General features: G+C 34.9%; 1 long non-coding RNA gene across 1 annotated transcript in view; it reads right to left on the reverse strand.

The window, feature by feature from the left end:
• Positions 1 to 433: 433 nt before the first annotated feature.
• The window catches only part of LOC143666117 (uncharacterized), a 33,576-nt gene continuing 9,700 nt past the window's right edge, over positions 434 to 24,309 (reverse strand). The window contains exon 3 of the long non-coding RNA XR_013167402.1: positions 434 to 550. This is a non-coding gene — a long non-coding RNA (uncharacterized LOC143666117). The remainder of the gene's footprint in view (positions 551 to 24,309) is intronic.

Consider the following 24,309-nt stretch of genomic DNA (forward strand, 5'->3'; position numbering starts at 1 on the left):
ACACTATTTTCTCAATAACAACAACAAGACAGATTAAGAGACTCTACAATACAAAATGCACTAGTAGCTCACTGAATTAAAAGACATTTTGAATCCAGCTTGAATGTTGAACTTGCGATAGAAAAACAAATGACACATATAACTTCTCCAGAAAGAAGGATATAGAATTTAAAGGTTTTAAAGTCAGTTCTAGGGCAGAATTCTTCCCTTCATCTCTGATATATCATGATGTCTCTGTGGAAAGCAACATTAAGAATTTGTCCTTGCAAGACAATCTGGAGACCATAGTTTCTTTATTTCTCTGCATTATATTGAAGTAGTTTTACACCATCTGTATTGTTTACCATTCTTTTTCTTTTTAAAGCAAAACATGAAATAAGACAACTAAAAGAAAGATAGCAAGACAATTTATTGAGTGACTTATTGTGTCTATTGTGTCCTCACGGCTGTAGGAAACTTGCAAATAGAGTGATTTTCACTGCTACAATTTCTCCAGTTCTGAATCTGGGACTCACTCAGTTTCTTCGGGAAATCTTTGATACCTACTGCCCTTTAAAGCAAAAGTTAGATGATTAGTGATACCAGAGAGTCAGCCCAAGACCTCTTCTGTTTACAAAATAAAGGCACATAGAGAAAAAGGCACAGAGGGTCATCAAGGAGAAGGAAGGCTCTAGAAGGCTAATCCAGAACTGAGAGGGAGAGCTTATTTACACTGAGAAGGAAAGGGCTTTAGGGTTGTTTTCTGTGTTTGCTTCCTTTAATTTTTCAAGAGTAAAATAGCCATGTCCAGCTTATCTTTATGATTGTATTTTTGGCTGCAGAATATCTGTGCACACGGAACCAGAGAGATGAATGAGAGAATTGTGATCATGTTCTCCGCCCCCAGGGAACAGCTCTGGGAGGGCCACCTCAGAGCCCATTTAGAGTGTCTGCATGTCCCAAATGGAAAGGACGACTTTATGGCCAACTCTACATAAGAGAAGAGCCCCAAAGATGACTTAACCCGAATGGACTGGGGGTTAGGTCTGTCCATATATTTTGGCAACCCCCAAATTGAAAACTTGAATTAGTTAAGGAATATGAAGGTTATTTTTCATGAGAAGATTGGAAAAATTATAATTAGTAAAGGTATAAAAATAGACTTTTATAAATGGTTACAAAAATTTTAAAACCAAATTTATAGTTCTTAGAAAGAATGGCTTATCTAAATCATTGATTTAATTGGAAAAATAATTTATTTCAGCATGGTTTCTTGCTCTTAATTTACCTTTCATATTCCGAAGACTAATCATTTGTTCCAACAAAATTATTTCTATAGATGTGCAATTAAGATTTTTTGTTGAATTAAGTAATCAAAAGACCTCTATTTAAAGGAAATTCAGTAGAATTTTTGGACTTCTGTAATAACTTTCACAATAACCAGGGATATGATTGTCTTAATTTTGCTGGAGATGGTCTAATTCTCCAAAATAAATTGATGTAAATAAATATCCTAATATTTCAGTAATGCCAAAAGTGTTTAAAAAATAGAAATAATGTTTTCTTTTACATTTAGAAATATAATTTAAAATTATACATACATTATGTGGGTGTGAATGGTAACATTTTAACTTAAATCTGCACAGCCTGAAAGTTACATGATTTAATTTCCAGAAAACATTTAAATGGAAACAAGAGGTTGGGGAAAAGTGGGATTTACCATGAAAAATTTAGCTCTTTTATAGTTTACTTTAGAAGCATTCTTTCACACTAAAATCTATCTTCCTTATGGCTCCAAAATGAATGTTTTAATTTCAATTTTTATTTCCGGAGGAGAGCTCTAAAATTATAATCAACAATTCTTACTTGACCACAGAATGCTCATAGGCTTGCTTATTGCATGATAGTGGCTTCGTTTTATCCAAATACGGCAATTATGGACTTAAACTAGCATTTACCTTGAGTAGTTTGTGGCAAAGGAAATTGTCATTTAAATATTAAATGATCTAACTCTTTCCTTTGTAACAGATGTTAATCAATCTGTTTCAAAGTCATGCAGATAGCTGCTGATCTTTCTTTTTTATGTAGAAAATTATGAAATTTTGGTGAACAAATTAAATATTCAGTGTTTAATATAAACCAGCTCTAAATCTCTACATATAAGCACTCATGTGATACAGACAACAGCTAGAGGTAAAGGCTGAAGTAATTCCTATTTTTAAATTTGATGCAACAGGAGTGCAGAGCATTCAAGTAACTGGCTAAGGTCACACACTGTCATATGGTGGAACAGGAGTTTGGACTCAGGTAACCCGTCTCCAGGCATATGGTTGTAAGTAGTGTGCCACCACGTCTCTCCCTAAGTAGAAAGTGTTTCTACATTAAGGGTTCATTATGTACTCAACAGTTTGCTCTGCCCTTTAAATCATTATACCATTTGCTACTGAAAATACAACTATGGTCTAGAACTAATTATTTACACTTCAGAAATTTATTAATAATTTGTTTAAAAACATGAAGTAATTGGTCTAGGTAAACACAAAAAGTAAATATGAATAATGAATGTGAGCACAGTTCTATCGCAGAATCTGTTGTGTTTAACATGTCTGCCTAGTGGGGTCTCTCCAAAATAGGCACAAAAAGTATTAACCATCGTTTTATTACTAAGAATTTTGAGTAATAATTTCTGCATTTCTAAATCTCTTTGAATTACCTGAATCATTGAATAATTGATTATTTTAAACCTGGGTGAAAAGATAACTTCCTTAGCATCAAGAATATTTAAATATGTAAGACTCTTTAAAATGTTCATATAAATGATTCTAGCTATTTTTCAATTGGAAATTTAATACCAAATAAAGAAATCATTCTCTATATAAAAGCTTTTCATTGCAAAAATACACTGCAATAAAAAAAATTAACAGCAACCTAAAAATTGAGAAAATTGTGTAATTATTCTGAGTGGAATAACTTGAGTCATTAAAATATTTTCTAAAAGGAGACAATAATATAAGAAACAATTATGAAAATGCATTTAAACTAAAATTTGGATATAAACTTGTCTATATGGCGATGTTAATGTTAAGTTTAACTATGTCTCTCTCTTTTTTACATTGGTCTCTCGTTATCTTTCTTCCCCCAACAATTTGTATGCAAGGTAGAAAAAATTCTGAAGAAACGAAATGGTGTGGTGTATTAGTTTGCCAGTACTGCCAGAATGCAATATAAAAGAAATGAAATGGCCTTTAAAAAGGGAATTTCACAGTTACAAGTTTACAGTTCTAAGGCCATGAAAATGTCCAAATTTAGGCACCAACCAGAGGTTACAGTCACTGAAGAAAGACTGATGACATGTGAACACCTCTATTAGCTGGGAAGGCATGTGGCTGGTGTCTGCTCATCCTTGTTCCAAATTCTGCTGCTTCCAGCTTCTGATGCCAGTGGTTTCCTCTCTAAGCATTGTGGGTCTTCACCTAGCTCCTCTGAGACACAGTTCTGGGTTCTGGCTTGCTTAGCATCTCATGGGAAGCTACATGGTGATGTCAGCTGGGCTCTGCCCATGTTTAGACATCTGCTGCCTCTGTTGGCACTCCAAGCATCCCTGAGCATCCATGCCTTTGTCAGCTCTGAAGCAACTGTTCAGAGCTTGTCTGCCAATTGTCTGCCAATTCGCTCTGGCCACACCGGCTGAATGACATTTCAATATCCTATATCCTTGGAAATTAACACTCCTGAAGGCAAAACACATTATCTTTAATGAATATCTCTTAAGAGCAATGAAATGCAAAAATACATATTCTACTTTATGCTATGACCATATGTGATGGTTTGAAACTATTATGTACCCCAGAAAAACCATGTTTTAATCTTTTTTTTATTAATTAAAAAAATTAACAAAACATTTAGAAATCATTCCATTCTACATGTACAATCAGTAATTCTTAATATCATCACATAGTTGCATATTCATCATTTCTTAGTACATTTGCATCGATTTAGAAAAAGAAATAAAAAGACAACAGAATAAGAATTAAAACGAAAATAGAGAGAAAAAAAAACCTATACCTCACATGCAGCTTCATTCAATGTTTTAACGTAATTGCATTACAATTAGGTAGTATTGTGCTGTCAATTTCTGAGTTTTTATATCCAGTCCTGTTGCACAGTCTGTATCCCTTCAGCTCCAATTACCCCTTCTTTTTTTTTTTAATTAATGGAAAAAAAGAAATTAACCCAACATTTAGAAATCGTACCATTCTACATATGCAATCAGTAATTCTTAACATCATCACATAGATGCATGATCATCGTTTCTTAGTACATTTGCATCGGTTGAGAAGAACTAGCAACACAACCGAAAAAGATATAGAATGTTAATATAGAGAAAAAAATAAAAGTAGTAATAGTAAAAACAAAACAAAACAAAACAAAACAAAAACCTATAGCTCAGATGCAGCTTCATTCAGTGTTTTAACATGATTACTTTACAATTAGGTATTATTGTGCTGTCCATTTTTGAGTTTTTGTATCTAGTCCTGTTGCACAGTCTGTATCCCTTCAGCTCCAATTGCCCATTGTCTTACCCTGTTTCTACCTCCTGCTGGACTCTGTTACCAATGACATATTCCAAATTTATTCTCGAATGTCCGTTCATATCAGTGGGACCATACAGTATTTGTCCTTTAGTTTATGGCTAGACTCACTCAGCATAATGTTCTCTAGAAGATTACGTTCTAGAAATGCTACAGATTTTGAATGTTGATCTTGTAACCTGCTACTTTGCTGTACTCATTTATTAGCTCTAGTAGTTTTGTTGTGGATTTTTCCGGGTTTTCGACGTATACTATCATATCGTCTGCAAACAGTGATAGTTTTACCTCTTCCTTTCCAATTTTGATGCCTTGTATTTCTTTTTCTTGTCTAACTGCTCTGGCTAGAACCTTCAACACAATGTTGAATAATAGTGGTGATAATGGACATCCTTGTCTTGTTCCTGATCTTAGGGGGAAAGTTTTCAATTTTTCCCCATTGAGGATGATATTAGCTGTGGGTTTTTCATATATTCCCTCTATCATTTTAAGGAAGTTCCCTTGTATTCCTATCTTTTGAAGTGTTTTCAACAGGAAAGGATGTTGATCTTGTCAAATGCATTCTCTGCATCAATTGAGATGATCATGTGATTTTTCTGCTTTGATTTGTTGATATGGTGTATTACATTAATTGATTTTCTTATGTTGAACCATCCTTGCATACTTGGGATGAATCCTACTTGGTCATGATGTATAATTCTTTTAATGTGTTGTTGGATACGATTTGCTAGAATTTTATTGAGGATTTTTGCATCTATATTCATTAGAGAGATTGGTCTATAGTTTTCTTTTTTTATAATATCTTTGCCTGGTTTTGGTATGAGGGTGATGTTGGCTTCATAGAATGAATTAGGTAGTTTTCCCTCCACTTCGATTTTTTTGAAGAGTTTGAGGAGAGTTGGTACTAATTCTTTCTGGAATGTTTGGTAGAATTCACATGTGAAGCTATCTGGTCCTGGACTTTTCTTTTTAGGAAGCTTTTGAATGACTAATTCAATTTCTTTACTTGTGATTGGTTTGTTGAGGTCATCTATTTCTTCTGAGTCAAAGTTGGTTGTTCATGTCTTTCCAGGAACCCGTCCATTTCATCTAAATTGTTTATTTATTAGTGTAAAGTTGTTCATAGTATCCTGTTATTACCTCCTTTATTTCTGTGAGGTCAGTAGTTATGTCTCCTCTTCCATTTCTGATCTTATTTATTTGCATCCTCTCTCTTCTTCTTTTTGTCAATCTTGATAAGGGCCCATCAATCTTATTGATTTTCTCATAGAACCAACTTCTGGTCTTATTGATTTTCTCTATTGTTTTCATGTTTTCAATTTCATTTATTTCTGCTCTGATCTTTGTTATTTCTTTCCTTTTGCTTGCTTTGGGATTAGTTTTCTGTTCTTTCTCCAGTTCTTCCAAGTGAACAGTTAATTCCTGCATTTTTGCCTTTTCTTCTTTTCTGATATAGACATTTAGGGCAATAAATTTCCCTCTTAGCACTGCCTTTGCTGCATCCCATAAGTTTTGATATGTTGTGTTTTCATTTTCATTCGCCTCGAGGTATTTACTAATTTCTCTTGCAATTTCTTCTTTGACCCACTCGTTGTTTAAGAGTGTGTTGTTGAGCCTCCACGTATTTGTGAATTTTCTGGCACTCTGCCTATTATTGATTTCCAACTTCATTCCTTTATGATCCAAGAAAGTGTTGTGTATGATTTCAATCTTTTTAAATTTGTTGAGACTTGCTTTGTGACCCAGCATATGGTCTATCTTTGAGAATGATCCATGAGCACTTGAGAAAAAGGTGTATCCTGCTGTTGTGGGATGTAATGTCCTATAAATGTCTGTTAAGTCCAGCTCATTTATAGTAATATTCAGATTCTCTATTTCTTTATTGATCCTCTGTCTAGATGTTCTGTCCATTGATGAGAGTGGTGAATTGAAGTCTCCAATTATTATGGTATTTGTGTCTATTTCCCTTTTCAGTGTTTGCAGTGTATTCCTCACGTATTTTGGGGCATTCTGGTTCGGTGCGTAAATATTTATGATTGTTATGTCTTCTTGTTTAATTGTTCCTTTTATTAGTATATAGTGTCCTTCTTTGTCTCCTTTAAATGTTCTACATTTGAAGTCTAACTTGTTGGATATTAGTATAGCCACTCCTGCTCTTTTCTGGTTGTTATTTGCATGAAATATCTTTTCTCAACCTTTCACTTTCAACCTATGTTTATCTTTGGGTCTAAGATGTGTTTCCTGTAGACAGCATATAGAAGGATCCTGTTTTTTAATCCATTCTGCCAATCTATGTATTTTGATTGGGGAATTCAGTCCATTAACATTTAGTGCTATTGCTGTTTGGATAATATTTTCCTCTACCATTTTGCCTTTTGTATTATATATATCATGTCTGACTTTCCTTCTTTCTACACTCTTCTCCATACCTCTCTCTTCTGTCTTTTCGTTTCTGACTCTAGTGCTCCCTTTAGTATTTTTTGCAGAGCTGGTCTCTTGGTCACAAATTCTCTCAGTGACTTTTTGTCTGAGAATGTTTTAATTTCTCCCTCATTTTTGAAGGACAATTTTGCTGGATATAGGAGTCTTGGTTGGCAGTTTTTCTCTTTTAGTAATTTAAATATATCATCCCACTGTCTTCTAGCCTCCATGGTTTCTGCTGAGAAATCTACACACAGTCTTATTGGGTTTCCCTTGTATGTGATGGATTGTTTTTCTCTTGCTGCTTTCAAGATCCTCTCTTTCTCTTTGACCTCTGACATTCTAACTAGTAAGTGTCTTGGAGAACGCCTATTTGGGTCTAATCTCTTCGGGGTGCGCTGCACTTCTTGGATCTGTAATTTTAAGTCTTTCATAAGAGTTGGGAAATTTTCAGTGATAATTTCTTCCATTAGTTTCTCTCCTCCTTTTCCCTTCTCTTCTCCTTCTGGGACACCCACAACATGTATATTTGTGCGCTTCATATTGTCCTTGAGTTCCCTGATACCCTGTTCAAATTTTTCCATTCTTTTCCCAATAGTTTCTGTTTGTTTTTGGAATTCAGATGTTCCATCCTCCAAATCACTAATTCTATCTTCTGTCTCTTTGAATCTATCATTGTAGGTATCCATTGTTTTTTCCATCTTTTCTACTTTGTCCTTCACTTCCATAAGTTCTGTAATTTGTTTTTTCAGTTTTTCTATTTCTTCTTTATGTTCAGCCCATGTCTTCTTCATGTCCTCTCTCAATTTATCGATTTCGTTTTTGAAGAGGTTTTCCATTTCTGTTCGTATATTCAGCATTAGTTGTCTCAGCTCCTGTATCTCATTTGAACTATTGGTTTGTTCCTTTGACTGGGCCATATTTTCAATTTTTTGAGTGTGATCCGTTATCTTCTGCTGGCATCTGCGCATTTAGACAGATTTCCCTGGGTGTTGGATCCAAAAGTTTGGAAGATTTTTCTGTGAAATCTCTGGGTTCTGTTTTTCTTATCCTGCCCAGTAGGTGGCACTCGTGGCACACGTTTGTCTGCGGGTCCCACCAGTAAAAGGTGCTGTGTGTCCTTTAACTTTGGAAAACTCTCGCCATCTGGGAAGTTCGCTAGCCGAAGCGGCTTGGAAGAGTGCCAGCCGGCCTGGGGTCCGAACGTGGGGAGGGTCGCTGGCCGCCGCAGCCCGGGAAAGCGCCCATCCAAATTTCCTAGTCGGCCCGGGGCGCCAAGCATGGCGGGAGGGCACCAGCCACAGTGGCCCACCCGGGAGAGTGCACCGTTCCCGGGGAGTCACGGGTTTGGAAGGGGCCCCCTCCCCATCACCGTTCTCCGCGGCCTGGGGATTTCTGATCCCATTTTCTCATTTGGTCCGGGGGGTTGTGCGTGGTGTGGGTGCCTGCCGCCGCGGTTTTAGGGGACTGCCTGTCCAATTCTCCCAGCCGGCCCGGGAAGGGGGAAGGGAGTGACTCCGGCCGCTTGCCGCCCCACCTGGTGAAGCCCGCGCCCCTCAGCGATCTCACCAGAGCAGGTTCGCTCAGCCAGCCAGCCATTCCAGGATGGGGTACACTGTCTTTTTTATCTCTGTCATGGCTTTGGGGGCTGTTCTGTATCATTTCTACTCCCCTAGTAGCTGTTCTGGAGGAGAAACTAAGATCCGCGCATCTTCCTAAGCCGCCATCTTCCCCAGATGAATTTCTTGAAGTTCAGTTCTGGGCCTTCAGCTGATACAAAAGAGACATCCTACAATAATCACCATGTTTTAATCTTGACCCAATCTTATGCAGGCAGCCATTTCTCTTCATCCTGATTCAATATTGTAGGGTAAAAATTGATTAGATTATCTTCATGGAGATATTTGCTTTTGCCTCTAGCAGATATACCACATTACTCGTCCTCAATGTAGAGGCTTTTAACTACAAATTGGTGGTTTCTTAATTTTCCTATATACAAACATTCTCTCAAGGGACTCACGTTGTAATATATTCATTCTATTTCTAACCTCATCTCTTTGAGTTGCCCTTAATTCTACATTTTGCCACTAGTCTTCTTTTTCACAGCTATACTCCTTCAAAACAAAGTTCCTAATCTGGAGATTATACAAAGTCTTTTATAAGCTCTGAAGCAACTGTTCTCCAAGCATCTGCGTCTGCATTTCCACACATCTCCATCTGCATTTGCAACTAGGACTTCTCCAAAATGGTTCCCTTCCAAAGGACTCTAGAAAACTAATCAAGACATACCATGAATGGGTGGAGTCACATCTCTGTCTAATCAAAAGGTCACACCTACAATTAGGCATGCCATATCTCCTTGAAGATAATCTAATCAATTTTTACCCTACAATATGAATCAGGATGAAGAGAAATGGCTGCCTGCATAAGATTGGGTCAAGATTAAAACATGGTTTTTCTGGGGTACATAATAGTTTCAAACCATCACATATGGTCATAGCATAAAGTAGAATATGTATTTTTGCATTTCATTGCTCTTAAGAAATATTCATTAAAGGTAATGTGTTTTGCCTTAAGGAGTGTTAATTTCCAAGGATATAGGATATTGAAAGGTCATTCTGCCAGTGTGGCCAGAGCGAATTGGCAGACAATGGTGGTGTTTTTTTTTTAAATGTTGGAAGGGAATAGGCTAAAATCAGAATTAATCAAGTAATTAAATGTAAATGTAAGAGCTGAAATTCACTTTCTTCAGGTGGTCGTACAGAAAGCAGTAAAGTAACCTACTCTAATTGCTTTAATGTGATTCTTTCTGGGCAATGCCAGTGATAAAGTTTCGTCCTAGTCCACCTGCTTTAGGTATCTCCTCATGGAAAGTATGAAACTTGGCTGCAAACATTTGAAGAGAGGTCAGAACACATAAGGCAATCCAAATCCAGATGACTTCTGAAGGAAAAGTAGAATGCAAACTCTCTAATTACGTATACATTTTCAGATGTAGAACCTGTTACTTGTCTAAGGAGCTTTCAAGATGACCAGTATCCAGGAGAGATGCCACCATTTGTAGCATTCTAGGTTACCTGTATAAGGAATGCGGGATGAGATTAAGGGATCACCAAATGTAAAATGATTAACGCTGCACCCCATGTTCTCTGACATCAAGAACTAATAGGAGCAAGGAGAAATTTTTCTTGGGAGAATGTCCGCCTTTTAATAAATGGTTTTATAATTGAAGGTAATATCAGTATTTAGAAATAGGTTTACTTGGCATAAAATCACGATTCTTCTACTTACGAGCTGTGCAATTTCGAACAATTTACTAAACTATGCTAAGCTTCAGCATCTTCAACTATAAAAACTGGGACTCATGAGCTTGGTGGAAAGATAAATTAGGTATAGACTTCTCTGCGTAACATTCCACGTGGAGCATATAATGTTACTTTTTACCACCATTCTTATTATTAGCAATGTTATACCCAAAAGTTTCAAGGAACAATAAGTGATTACTATATAAACACACTTTCCTAGGTAAAGACTTTGTATAATGTCCAGATTAGGAACTTTGTTTTGAAGGAGTATAGCTGTGAAGAAGAAGGCTAGTGGCAAAATGTAGAATTAAGGGCAACTCAAAGAGATGAGGTTAGAAATAGAATGAATATATTACAACGTGAGTCCCTTGAGAGAATGTTTGCATATAGGAAAATTAAGAAACCACCAATTTGTAGTTAAAAACCTTTACATTGAGGACGAGTAATGTGGTATATCTGCTAGAGGCAAAAGCAAATACCAGAGAAACTAATATCCTGGTAGAACTTTAATCAGAAGGAGACTGTGAACTAGAAAATACAGACTTGGGGATAAAGAAGGAAAAACAATGTAATTGTAGGTTTTTAACTTAATGGAGAATAAATTGGAAATTAAAAGGGAGAAAAGTGTGGTGGAATTTAAGATAAAGAGTTACGAAGCAAAGAAAGCAGAAAACATGATAGCTAAAAAACATATATACAGAGACTTCTGCTCCCACGGTAAACTGTAAGTCTATGTTACCATGTTTGTGAATATTTTGTTCCTTTTTTTCTCTGAAATAGGTAAAACATATTATTTGGGAAAAGAGAAAGCCTTCTCTCCCCCTTAAAAAATATTCCCATATATGTGACTTAAACACGCAGTCTTTAACCAAGATCACTTGTAGTGACTTGCTTGAGGAATAGATAATTACTTTAAAGAAGTAATTTGTTTATGTATAGTTTGAACTTTTATTGTGCAAAACATGGAGGGGTGGAAAATATGTGCCTTTATAATGGTATTGGATTGAAATATACAAACATATTGATCCTTTTGCTCCTACCTATTTTGTTTGTTCTTACGATGTATTGTAGTGGGAATATTGTTCCTCCTTGTATTTTCTGGTTTGCCTCTTCTCATTAGTCAATACTGAAATCTATACCTCTTCTTCTGACACCACGCCACGGTTCTTGGCATTACGCCATGGTTCTTGGCATTAAACCCCGTCCCACCTAGCTTAGGTTTCATTTCTCACTGGCATTTCTGAGCCATTGCAATGGCCTTTGGGCTTCACTATCTCTTTTGTATTCACTTGTCCATTTGTTTTTCAAATGATCTGGAACTCTCTTAGAAATGCTGGGCCACTATCCCCCTTCCTTCTCCCTTTGTTCCCAAAAGATTCCAGCATAGAAATCTTGGCTTCTTCTCTTGCACCATTTTAATATTTACACTCATGAAGCTGAAGTCTGGCCCTTCGACTTAGAAATATCCTTTGGCCTTTGCTAACCTAGACATAAAGCTTCCTTATAAAGCTGGAGAATTCTGAGTTCCTACCTGGGAAGGAGCCAACTGTCTCTTTATTTCCATCACCTTCCATTCCAGCCCACCCCACCCCCACATTATTAATTCTTATATTGACTTTAAGAGTTTAGAATAGCATCCTCATCTCAGGTATAAATATGATTATTTACCAATTGTCTAGCATCTTTCCTCCTCCTGGTAAAATTTTATTTTCTAGTGATGTTAAGACTGATCATAAGTTCAGGTGAAGTCAGCCTAATCATATATCTTAACAATCAAAATTTTGCCTAAATGGCTTTACTAGCTGTTGAAGGTCACACCTAGACCTATTATTTCATTGTGTGTCTTCACGATTTTTCATAACAGCAACCAAATATTATATTTCACTTTAATGGGAGGTTTTGGGTCCTTCCATTCACCTCTTTTTATTTGTTGAGTTTCCTGTGATACTATATACAAAATTGGAATAAATAAGGGACACGTTTAATTTTCTATTCTGATGTTATTTCAACAAATAGAAAATCTTGAATTGGGGTTTTACTGTGATATCCTGGTTCCTTAATATATACCTTCAGGGATATAGACCTCATCACCCTGTAGTTAAAAAACTGTTTAAGGTGTATGTATAACTTATAGTCTACAAGAAAGCATACTTTTAGAAACTGGGCAACTAAAATTCGAGTATATTCCGTGTAAAATATTACTAGTGAATAATTGAATATGCCTTATAAAACATAAGCAGACCCTTTACGTATGATGATAGTTTGGGGAAACAATGATGTATTTTATGTATGTTATCCTACTTACCTGTACTCTTAGGACAAAAGATTGTTTCATCCTAACTTAAAACAAATGAAAAAATGGTCCCCATGAGAATTGCACTATAGTTTTGGTAGTTCAAAGTATTTCATAATGAAATATTACTATCCAGTTTCAATTATGATAAAGGTTTTCAATAAACATTTGACATTTTGAAAATCTGATTCTCAGCAACATCTTTATAGAGAAATTGGAATTATTAATCCTCTGTGAGAGCTTTGTCCCTAACAGTGTGTAGTTTCAATCTTCATATCCTTACTGTCATTTTGCTGAGAGGACATATGTTATGGGAATTTTCACAATGCAGACATCTAAGAGCACCCTTAGGAAACCAAATTTAATATTTACCAAGGATTATGGAAGACTAATAGAGAGGTCACATCATAATGCAGCACAAAGTAAAGGACTGATTTCTAATACAAACAAATGCTCTCTAGATGCAGTAGGCATTCTTGACAAACACGTTTTCAAAAAGAGGAAATCTGCATGCTAGATTATCTTCTGATAACTAAGGACTTATTATGTGCTGCAGGGAGCTAATTTTGTTATTTGCTATTTTAAGGACATGATGTGGCTATTCCAAATGAGAAAGATGATTCTCATTTAGTTAGAATTAAATATAAAAATTGCCACAGCAGTGAACATTACCTGAAATCAAATGATCCTAAATGTTATCTTGAAAGGACATGGAGCTGTATCGTATTTTAAAATTTCAAAACTACTTGATTCAAAGTGGTGTAGTATTTGAATTATTACTTTCAATTTATCATAACTACAATGTCCAATGCTGTACTGCAAATATTTATTTAGTATCTACTATGTGCAAAGAGCTGTAAAGCATGATTGACTTAGGTTGTGATTTATTAATAATAAATAAAACCATTTGTGTGCTGTTACAGGGACACATTCAAACATCTTCTAAGGACAGACAAGTTAGAGAAAAGCATGAAGCTGTCTGAAGATAAGTGCTGGCATTATGAAAATGGCTCTGTGGCAAACTATGGAGACATCAGCCATTTTTAAGGGATGGAGGGATGGGACAGCTACTTCTCACCTCTGATGAATTGTTGCATACAACCAAAAATCCTAGTGTTAGGAGATCTAATTGTTTAACATATTTGGAAAGATCTATTTAAAAATAAGTGCAGGCCATGGTGGCTCAGCAGGCAAGAATGTTTGCCTGCCATGCCAGAGGACCTGGGTTCGATTCTTGGTGCCTGCTTATGTAAAAAAATAAAAAATAATAAAAAAAAAATTACTGGCTAATTAAAAAATAATAGTCTTAAAGTCAAACAACATACTTCTTTACGTGTTCAAGATACCAGTGAACACAAAATCACTGAAAAGATGAAGCAAATGGCTACTGGTAATTCTTCTTTCATGTTAATAATTGTATTTAATTGTAAATTTCTTGTCTAGGGAGTGAAAATAAAGAATATCCCTGCATATTTTCATGAATCCCACGTACTAGAAAAGCTCTTTGAGCATTCTTTTACTGTCATCTTTTCTCTCAGCTGTAGATTTTGTAACAATTTTATGGAAATTCACTTTGAGATTTTTTTTTATTGCTTTGAATGTTGCCTTCTGTTTACAAAATAAATGAACAGTGGCATTAAAGCTTAAAAACAAAACATCAGAAGTTATTACAACTAGGTTGTAAGGTTTTGTTTCTCACCATTTTTTCCTGTATACTACAAAGTCCCCTTCATCTTAAATAAATAGGAAGGAAGGAGGGGAAGGGAGGGAGAGAGAGGAGGGGGAAGGGCAGAAGGGAGGGAAAGAAGGAGGGAGGGAGAGAGAATGGAGGTAGTTTTTTCAATTTTTAAATAGAATAATACTAATGATTTGAAGTATTCAAAATCAATGAAACCAATAGTTCTGGGCAGTTACTTGTTGAAAGAGTCTCAGCCAAGTTCTCAGATCGTATTGTATCGTGCTAATAATTATAGTTTGCCATTGAAATTCTGTGTCTAAATCTGATGTACTTTTTCTCATCACTTGCCTGATTTAATTGAGCCAACAGTTGAACATATTGAAAAATAGTCCCAAGTACTAGACTTTCACTTGCTTTCAATTTTGAGTTTGAATTTCCTCTCTGAAGAGCAGGAGCTTACCACGATAAATACATATATGAAAGGGGCTAGATGACTGAATATTCATTTCCATCCATGCTTCACAATGAGTATAAACTGACTCTGTTTCAGTTTATGCACCTACTCATTTTCTACTTTAGGGCCGATTTCATGCTAAGAAAATGTATGAAAAATGCCTGTCTCCTGGGAAGAAAGTATGCTATACGTCAAAACTGCAATTGTTAGAAGACTACAAGGTTTTCAAAGGGTGGGAACCAAGGTCAAATCAAAGGCTAAACCCCTTTACTTTCCTGCATATATTGTTTCCATTTCTCTTCTCTCTATTATAATAACATCTATTTGCTAAAAGGTTATGCAAAATAAACTAGGCTTTTAGAGCACTGACAGCTCAGGCAAAGAGAAATTCTTTCCTTTTTTATTTTTTTGCACTTTATAAGTGAACACCTGCTACACTTTTAATGAGCTTTAAATTATACTTTACACTCATGTAACAAGAATGGATATTGCTCTTTAGTTATAATCAAAGAAAATATCAGGATGACTTCTTGCTATGAACAACAGCTTGTCAAAAAATTGATACTTCCTTCAGTAACAATATAGATAGATAGGTCCAGGTTGATAGATGGAAAATATGATTTATACTACATTGAGAATTATCAATCTTTTAAATTTTCTTGTCTTCTGCGATTTAAGAAAAATTTGTCATTGTTTTATGGCTATGCCTAGATTATTTTCTTTTGTTCTTATCTTTGTGCTTTCAATCTCCTTGCATTTTAGAGACCAAAGGACAAAAAATGAAAATGTTCCTTTTGCTTTCATTTTCTCTGATATATTAAAATGCATAGGCTTTAAATATGGTTCCAAGAGTCTCTTGAAACGCAGAAATATAATGCTAGATATTTAATCTTTTAATTCTATTTTTTCTTTAATTTGAATCAGTTTTACATAATTAACCCTATTTAAATGACATTTATTCATTGTCAATTGCTTTTAAAAGAGTTTAGTATATATCAGAAAAGAGAGCATTTTAAATAAGTCACAGCAATTTCACTATATATGGCAATTTCTATATATATATATACACACACATATATATCAGCACTCACAAAAGATAGCATAAGCTACATAGATGTCCAAATCAATTTATTTCTCACAGTGTACAATTTTAATACTACCTACAGAAAAATGAGATGATTGAATGGAAGAGAGAACTCTTACTGAAGTGAAGAAGACATAACCTTGTGGAAGCAGAATAGGGATCCAAGCCGAGGTGATCCAGCTGTGAATGGTGAATGTCCTAGTCACATTTTTATGGGTTGGATGAATAACATGGCTGCAAATATTGCCACTATGGAAATTGCCACTAGAATCTGCATAGGAGAAGTACATTCATCTTTGTTTAGATTAATACCTATGCTGCACTATTTGTTTTTCTGTTGAGTCATACTTTAGTTTGCCAGACTACTATGATATATGCCAGACCATGGGTTAGCTTAAATAAGAAGAATTTACTGTTTCATTGTTTCAGAGGCTGTATGTCCAAAATCAAGGCACTAGCAAGGTTCTGCTATCTCCCAGGGGAAGTAGAAATCTGACACTGACTTATCACAATCCCTGGAATTCCAGGGCTTGCATCTCTGCCTCCCATCACTTGATGATCTCTCTTTCCTTGGGCCTAGTAAAAGGTGTAAAACTTGGGTGGTAAAATGGTGGCTCAATGGCAGACTTCTTACCTGCCATACTGGAGCCTGCCTATGCCAAAAAAAAAAAAAAAAGTATAAAAATCCATGGAAGTGGACAGTCTTGGATAAAGGCCTGCTGGCTTCAAGTACCCAGAAGAGGGAGGTTTATCTCCTGGGAAACAGAAGGAAAAACCCAATTTCTCTCAATAGGGGAACTCCAAAACAACTAATAAGCAAAAACTTAGGAGAAAATAGAGGACCTGAAAGACAGGGGAAACCCTGCATACTGCATTTGTCTTGCCTGCATCCTGATAGGAGGTCTGAAGCTCAAGATTATCTCTGCCTTATCACCAGCTGGTTACAAAAAAACAAAAAGGAAATAAACATTCCAGGGAGTAAATCCTAGAGTTAACATTTTTAATTATTTCAATGTATTGTGTGCAACAAAAGAAGGCAAGACAAAAAAGAAACAGGACACCTTGTCCCATCCAAAGGAAGAGGATAAAAATACACAACACCAGTGAAGAAGACAAAAGTGTGGTTACGTCAAACAAAGTCTTTAAAAAGGTCTTAAAAATGCTCAAGGAGATGAGTGAAAGAAAGTACAAAGAAAGATCTAAGGAATATCAGGAAAATAATGAATGGACAATATGCGAATCTAAGTAAAGAGATAGAAATTTAGAAACATGCAGAATGATTGGATTGAAGGCCACAAGAACTGAAATGAAAAATGCTCAAGAGGGTTTCAACAGCTGATTGGACATGGTAGAAGAAAGGATCTGAGAATCTGAAGACAAGGCAGTTGAAATAAGTCAGATTGTGGAGCAGAGAGAGAAAAGAAATATTAAAAGTGAAAATAATATGACAGATATAGATCACCATCAAATGCACCAATATTTGTTCTATGGGTGTCTCAGAAGGAGAAGAAAGACAAATGGACAGAAAAAAATAGTCAAAGAGATAATAACAGGAAACTTCCCAAGTTTAGCAAAAGACATACATATACACACCCAAGAAGCTCAGGGAACATCAAACAGGAGAAACATTAAGAAATATACTCCATCATTTATTGATTACACTATCAAACATGAGGGACAATGAGAAAGATCTGATAACTATAAGAAAAAAGCAATGTATTTCATAGAATGCAGTCTTGATCAGATAGAGTGTTGATTTCTTATTAGAAACCATGGAAGCAATAAGGTAGTGGGATGAAGTACTTAAAGTGCTGAAGGGAAACAACTGCCAGCCAATAATTTTGTATATGGCAAGGCTCTCTTTCAAAAATGAAGGGCAAACTAAGGCATTCTCAGATAAAAGCTGAGGAAGTTCATATATACTAGACAATAGTTCAAAGCAGCATATATAAATAAAGCCTGAAGCAAAGGTAACCATTTAGGTAATTATAAATGCCAGTATTATTGAATTGTATTGTTTGGCATATAACTTCACTTCAAAACTTGTACAGGTGCTCAAATACAAATGCATAAAAAGTAACATTGTATCCAGTTTTTTCAATATATAATGTACAAAGATGTAAGTTGAAACAAATCCAAAAATGTGGTAGTGGACAAAGGGTATAGAAAAATTATATGTGCATACTATAGAAGTTAAGCTAGTTTCATACCAAAAATGGCTTTTACATACTTATGATGCTAAATTTTAACCCTGCTATAACAAAAATAAAACAGATATCCAGACTGAACATGAGAAGGTACTAAATATGTCACAACACAAAAAGCAAATAAGTATAAAATTAAGCTCCAATGGATGTGAGGGATGCAAATAGTGAGAGAATAAAAAAAGGTTAAAAAGAAAAATGGCAAAAAAGAGTTCAGCATTGTCAGTAGTGATTTTAAATATAAATAGATTAAACTCTCTAGTCAAATGGCAGAAATTGTCATAAAGAATACAAAGGCATGGCCTAACTATATGTTGTTTGCAAGAAGCTCACCTTAAAGTCAGATATAAGCAGGTTGAGGGTAAAATAGTAGAAAAAATAAACGCCATGCAAGTAGTAACCAAAAGAGAGCTGGGGTGGCTGTATTAACATTAGCTTAAATGAACTTTAAGTTCATTCAGTTATTGAGGGACAAAGATGGTCATTATATATTGTTAAAGGGGACAATTCAACAGGAAGAGATAACAATTGTTAATAAATATGCACCTAACAGCACAGTCTCAAAATGTATGAAGCAAATACTGACAGATTTAAACAGAACAATTAACAGTTCTATGTTAATAGTAGGAGACTTTAACACAACACTCTCAATAATGGATAGAAGATCTAGTTAGGAGGCTCATAAGGAAATATAGGTCTTGGATGATACACTGAACCAACTAGACTTAACAGACAAACACTGAACATTGCATCCAACAAAAAAACAGAATGGACATTTTTCTCAAGTACACATGGATCTTTCTCCAGGAAAGACCAATATTTTGCATCAAAAAACTGTCTCAATAAATTAAAATATATTAAAATCATATAGTATATATTCTCCAACCACAATGGACTGAAGCTAGAAATCTATAACAGAGGGAGAAATGAAAAATTCCCAAATATGTGGAAATTAACAACATACTCTTAAATAACCAATGAATTAATAGGAAATGTCAAACAAAATTGCCAAATATCTTCAGGCATAGGAAAATGAAAATACAACATAACAAAACTTATGGGATACAGCAATGGCACTGCTGTGAGGGAAATTTATAGTTCTGAATGCTTTCATTAAAAAAGAAGGATTTCATATCAGAGACCTAACCTTGAACCTGAAAGAACTATAGAAAGAAGAGCAAAGTAAACTCAAACCAAGCAGAATGAAGGAAACAGAAGCAGAATAACTGAAATGGAAAATAAAGAAAAACAAAACAAAAACAATGAAGAGAATCAAGAAAACCAAAAATTGGCGTTCTGAAAAGATTGAAATATTGGCAAACCTCTAGTTGATTGACAAAATAAAAAATAGAGATGCTACAAATAGCTAAAATCAGACATGAAAATCCAACATCACATTAAAAGAATCATATATCATGATCAAGTAGAATTTATTCTTGGTGTGCAAGGGTGGGTCAACATAAGAAAATGAAATAATGTAGAATACCACAATAATGATATGAAAGGGAAACCACATGATCATCTCAATTGATGAAGAGAAAGATTTGACAAAATGCAGCTTCTTTCTTGATACTGGTACTTAGAACATTAGGAATGGAAGGAAACTCCTGCAACATGATAAAGGGCATACACAAAATCCCACAAGTAACATACTACTTAATGTGAAAGACTGAAAGCTTTCCCTCTGAGATCATGAACAAGGCAAGGAAGCCCACTGCCATCGTTGTTATTCAACATTCTACTGGAAGTTATTGCCAGAGCAACTAGGCTAGAAAAAGCAATGACAGGCATACACATTGAAGGGAAGAAGTAAAACTTTCTCTGTTTGCTTTTGATGTGATGCTGTGTAGAGAAAACCCTGAAAAATCCACAAAAGAACTCCTACAGCTAATAATTGAATTCAGCAAAGTGGTAGGGTACATGATCAAAACATCTACACACAAGAACTGAACAATTAGAAGAATAAATCAAGGAAAACATTCTATTCACAATAGCAACAAAAATAATAAAATATTTAAAGATAAATCTAACCAGGGATATAAAGGATTTGCACACAGAAAATTACACACATTGCTTAAAGCAATCAAAGAGGACCTAAACAAATGGAAGGTCATTCCATGTTCATGGATTGGAAGACTAAATCTTGTTAAAATGTCAATACTACCCAAACAAATTTATAAATTCAACGCAATCCCAATCAAAATCCCAACAACCTTCTTTGCAGAAATGTAAAAGCCAGTCATTACATTTATGTGGAAGGGGAAAGTGCCGCGATTAGTAAAGGCATTTTGAAAAAGAGGAATGAAGTTGAAGTATTCACACTCCTCAATTTTGAAACTAATTAAAAAACCACCATAATCAAAACAGCATGGTACCAGTACAAGGACAGATATATAGACTAATGGGATAGAACTGAGATTTCAGAAATCAAACCTCACGTTTATAGCAAACTGATTTTTGGCAAGAGGCAAATTTCAACAAATGGTGCTGGGAAGACTGGTTCTCCATTTGGAAAACAAACAAACAAACAAACAAGAAACTCAAAAAATGGAGGACCTCCACCTGCACCATATAAAAAATGAATTCAAAATGAACCAAAGTGGGGGTGCAAGAGTTTTTCAGTGGTAAAATTCTCACCTGCCACTCAGGAGACCCGGGTTCAATTCCCAGTCCATGCACTTCCCTAAAACAAACAAACAAAAAGCAAACAAACAAAAATTCACAAATGGTGCTGCAATAATGGGATACTCACATGGAAAAAGAATGAAATGTGCCCCCTGCCATACAGCATACCAAAAAACAGGATCAAATGCCTCAATGTTGAAAACAGAAAAATATAACTTCTAGAAGAAAACTCAGGGAAGCATTTTCAAGACCATGTATCACGCAAGGGTTTCTTAGACTTTCAAGCCAAAGCACAAACAAAAATAGAAAAAATGTAGATAAATGGGATCTGATTAAGATTAAAACCCTTTTTTCCAAGAGGGACTATATCATGAAAATAAAACCACAACTACACAATGAGAAAAAATATTTGGATAGCAATTATATGATCAAGGAATATGACCCAGAATATGTAAAGAAATCCTTTAAGTTATCAACAAAAAGACGTACAACCCAATTTTTTTTTTAATTGGAAAAAGAGTTAAACTGACACCTTTCCAAAGAAGATATGCAAATAGCCAAAAAGCACATGAAAAGATGCTTGCATCATTATGCATCAAGGAAACAAATCAAAACCAAAATGAAATGATTCCATACAAATTAGAATGGGTGTTATTAAAAAATGGGAAATATAAGGTGCTGGATAATATGTAAAAATTCTCATTCATTGTTGGTGGTAATGTAAAATGGTGCAGCTGCTGTGGAAGAAAGTTTGGTGGTTCCTCAGGGAGCTAACTACAGAATTACCATATAACCTAGCAATCCCACTACTAGGTATACATACCAAAGAATTAGAAGCAGGACCTCAAACAGATATTTGCACACCAAAATTCATGTTGGAATTATTCACAATTGCCAAAAGATGGATGAAACCGAAGTGTCCATCAACTGATGACTGGATAAAATATAAATGCATGCAATGGAATATTATTTGCCCTTAAAAAGGAATAAAGTCCTGATATATGCAAAAATATGGATGAAGCTTGAAGACATAATGTTGAGTGAAATAAGCCAGGCACAGAAGGACAAATATTTATGATCTCATTGATTTGAAACAGTTTCACTAAGTAAGCTCACAGAGTCAACCTCTAGAGTGTAGGTTACCAGGGGACAGGGTAGAGATAGGGAACGGGAAGTTAAGGTTTAAAATGTGCAGAGTTCCTATTTGGGATGATGGAAATGTTTTGTTAATGGATGGTGGTGATGATAGCATAACATTGTTTTATGTAATTAACAGCACCGAAATACACATATACATTTCTGAATATGATTAAAAAGGAAAATGTTAGATTGCATATATGGTAACAGAATAATTTTTTTTTTTAAGTCTATGTAGGGTTGACCACGGTGGCTCAGCAGGCAGAGTTCTCACCTGCCATTCCGCAAAAAAAAAAAAAAAAAAAGATTCCACAGAGCTACACTACATAAACAGTGAACCCTAAGATAAACCATGGACTATAGTTAATAACACAATTATAAAGAAATGTACTATTGTCATGTATAATACGTGTCCCACAACAATGCTAGGTGACTACTGTCATGTATAATGCGTGTCCCACAACAATGCTAGGTGTTAATAAGAAGGTGGCATATGGGAATCCTGTATTTTAGGCATGATTGTTCTGTAAACCCACAACTGTTCTAAAAAAGAGAAAAAATGCTTGAGAAAAAAGTAATAGAATTGAACAAGAAGGAATTTATTTTGAAAGTTAGTGAAGAAAGATGATGAAGAGAAAGGAATAAACAATATAGGAATATTTTAGCACATATTCCCATGCCATTATAAAATCCCTCTAAGAATTCAGAAAATAATGCACTGTGTAATTGCAAAAGTAGGAAACATTATTAATTCCAAAACTTCAGCTTTCTTCTTTTATAAAAATATTCTTTCAGTTTTTAAACTAAAATGAATAATATTGCCGTAAATAACCTTTTTTACGTATTTCATAAAGTAATTTCCCTTTACTTTTGTATGCACACATTACTGTATGCTCCCTTTCAAGAAGAGAAATTTAAATGTCTCATTAAAAAGCAGAATAAGAAATGTACTTTTCCTCTTATCACCAATGACAAAAAACTTCAAAAAATGTTTGGTTCCAAATCTCCTCAATATGCAAGCTATCTATTTATACTAATTATTCAAGCCTTGAGAGACTGAAAGCTAGAGATAGAATTCTCATGAGAAAAAACAACTCTATGCTATATGTGAGCAGTTCTAAAATTCAGTGCTTCAATTTAAAGTAGTGTCAGAAATGATATTGTCTTTGGTATTTTAATTAGTCTAGTAGCAATGATAAATGTTAATAAAACAAAACAATAATAGTTTATTTACAGAAATAGTTCTCTATTTAAATTGGTATGATGATATGAAGTATGCAAAAATGTCTTTCAAGCATCCTTACTCATTTTCTCTGAACCTAATAGAATAGAATACAAAATATTGGAGCTAGTGTTTGATTTTTCATGTGATTTTGAAAATGCACAGGCTTAAAATATACTAAATTCTATGAAATGTTCTGCCATATTCTATAACATATTCTCCAATTCAGAGAAATTTTTATAATGTTATCTTGTTTCTTTCCATTATGTCTTCTTTATGTCACCTAATAGGATTCAGGATTCAGTTTTCCCAAGTTTTCAAAGCTGTAGCTCCATGTAATAATATTGGACTTCTTTTAAATACTCACTATCCACTGACTTCCATTATATACCAACTCATAAATAAAAAGTTTCTCTAAATTGCAGGTTTTGATGTGCACCAAATAATCAAATTTGGAAAGCACCTATTTTCGAAATAATTGGAATTAATCTACTCTCAGGCAATGCATGAGGACCTCATTTATGCAAAATGTTTATCAAAATTTGAGTGCTTTGTGTCACCGTGTGTGTGTGCTCCTGTGATAGGAGAGGAGGTTTCAAGCCGAGGTAAAAAGTATATAGTGAAAAAATAAAAAAAGTATAAGGCAACTAGAAAGGTTCAATCATTTGATATTATTGGAGCTTAGGACATAAAGGGTAGAATAGAAGGACTAGGCAGAACTAGTTCATTTGAAAGATAAAAAATAACCACTGTAGCCTCAGCTTCCAAAAAACTACCTGAAACAAATATTTTGATACCTGCACATGGTGGTAAATTATTAGAAAGATTAAGTATTATTTATTCTATCTACTTTCTCTGTGAACCCTAAACTGGAGGGCGCGTTTCAGTATACTATATATAAGTGTTCACATTTCTGCACTGTTTTTGTAAGGGCTGACAATGTTCCAACGAAGGCTTTTATTTTTCTTAACGCAAACTAATCTGGATACATTGGAAAAATAATACTATCTGAAGAAACAACCTTCATTTCCCTTCCTGTCCTAATGTCTAGCCTACTTGTAGACCCAATAACTTGTCTAGAAACATAGTGAGGCCTATAAAATAGTACTTTTGCAACTTATGTTCAGCATTCATACTTTATCAGCCATTAATAGTAGCAACAAACACACATGAAACTCTCCTTGGTGTTGAGCCTTAGGTGGAGGTGCAGCAAAAGAGGGACAAATACTATCCAGACTGGTGGATCCAATGGATTACCATAAAATTCCCCTAGTTTTGGTCTGGTCTAATGATCCAGATCATGGTATTTCTTGTTAAC

Source organism: Tamandua tetradactyla, chromosome 22 (genome assembly GCF_023851605.1).
Source record: "Tamandua tetradactyla isolate mTamTet1 chromosome 22, mTamTet1.pri, whole genome shotgun sequence".
Taxonomy (NCBI): domain Eukaryota; kingdom Metazoa; phylum Chordata; class Mammalia; order Pilosa; family Myrmecophagidae; genus Tamandua; species Tamandua tetradactyla.